Genomic DNA, 1614 nt, shown 5'->3' with positions numbered 1-1614 from the left:
CATACCAGTTTCAGTTTTTTTCAACCCAAACAACAAGCAACAACAAAAGGTTTGGTGTGTTATCTGGCTTATAGAAACTAGATCTGTTACCACTGTTCAGTGGAACTTTCTGCGTTATGATGGTAATAATCCTATGATCAAAACCATTTGTCAGTGGTTGCGTGCATTTAAAGAAATGGGCCAAGGTCAAGAGTGTTTGAAAGTAATGTCAATAAATTCCATACTTCGTCAACGAAGTCCGGAAAAATTGTTGAGATGAGACAGTCTTTAGTTGGGCCTACCCAAATCAACTGTTCATATAGTGGTTCACAAAAGACTTCGCTTAACTGTTTACAAGCTACAACTTGCACACGAAATCAAACCAACAGACAAAAACAAGACATTTTTACTGTTACTATGCCAGACATGATGGATACTAATAATGATTTTTTTTTTAAATGTGGTTTTTACTGATGAGGCCTCACAAATATATATATATATATAACTTTTCAGGAACTTGAAATGAAACTTTCAGTGAAAAACGGTTTATGCAGCTAAAATGCACCCATGGATTTCGTTCAGCAGGATGAATATAAATAAAATAAAAGGAAATCTCGCCAATTCTTAGCTATAGAAATTCAGGGAAGATTGTTTACAAATTGTCTTAAAAGTTTTAATTTGTTTAAGTTGTCTAATTCTGAGATAATTGAGGAAAATATAAATTGTGTCTGAAATGAGGGGGGCTCCACAAAATGTAATTCTTTGGAATTGGGAAAAAAAATAATAAAAGAAAATAAAATGTATTTTTCATGGAATTTTATATGTATTTCTATGAATAAATTTTTTCTTCTTCGTGGAACTCGAATTTAATTGATAAAAGTTTCACTATATAAGATTTTTTTTTTTTTAGCTAATGCATTTATAACTCATTCCCAGTACCATTATAAATTTGTTTTACTTCTTTCAATCAATATTAATTCATCCAATTTCACCAGTTAGAAATGTGTATAATTTCATTTACTAATGGATTTGGCTATCTTATCCATTCTTATGTTAATATTCTAGTCTTTACATTCTTGGAATCAAAGGTCATGAATGATATCTTTTCAGTTACAGTGTGAATTCTTGAGATGGTATTCAGTTAGTATTTTGATTGTTTCTAATGTCATTTCATCCGACTCAGATAATTACAGTTTTGAATATATATATATATATATATCTTTTACTTGCCTTCTCAATAAATAATAATGGATCTGCAAACTTCTCTTTTATATGTAACAGTTGTCTAATAATTTTCTTTTCGAGCATATTTAATTTTTTAGGAATGTGAAAGCATTAGGTTTTTTTAGAATTCCTAATGCTTTATATTAACTCTTACATGGTATTGAGATTAGGTAATTAATATTACAAGCAAATGCATAGTATTCTGATACATCAAATGCACCCAAAGGATTAAACAAACCTTTTGTTATTATTTTACTTACATAATATTTTAGTAAAATGGGGTGCATCTGTGTTTATGCTTAATAGTTAGATACAAAGTGTCTAACATAAACAAAACCATTGTAAGTGCTTTTATGAGTTAAAAAAGAAAAGATGAGCTGAGACAATGTTTAAAAACATAAATTTATACAT

This window comes from Argiope bruennichi, chromosome 2 (genome assembly GCF_947563725.1).
Source record: "Argiope bruennichi chromosome 2, qqArgBrue1.1, whole genome shotgun sequence".
Lineage (NCBI taxonomy): Eukaryota > Metazoa > Arthropoda > Arachnida > Araneae > Araneidae > Argiope > Argiope bruennichi.
The sequence above is the reverse complement of the archived record's forward strand: the minus strand, read 5'-3'. Positions refer to the sequence as shown.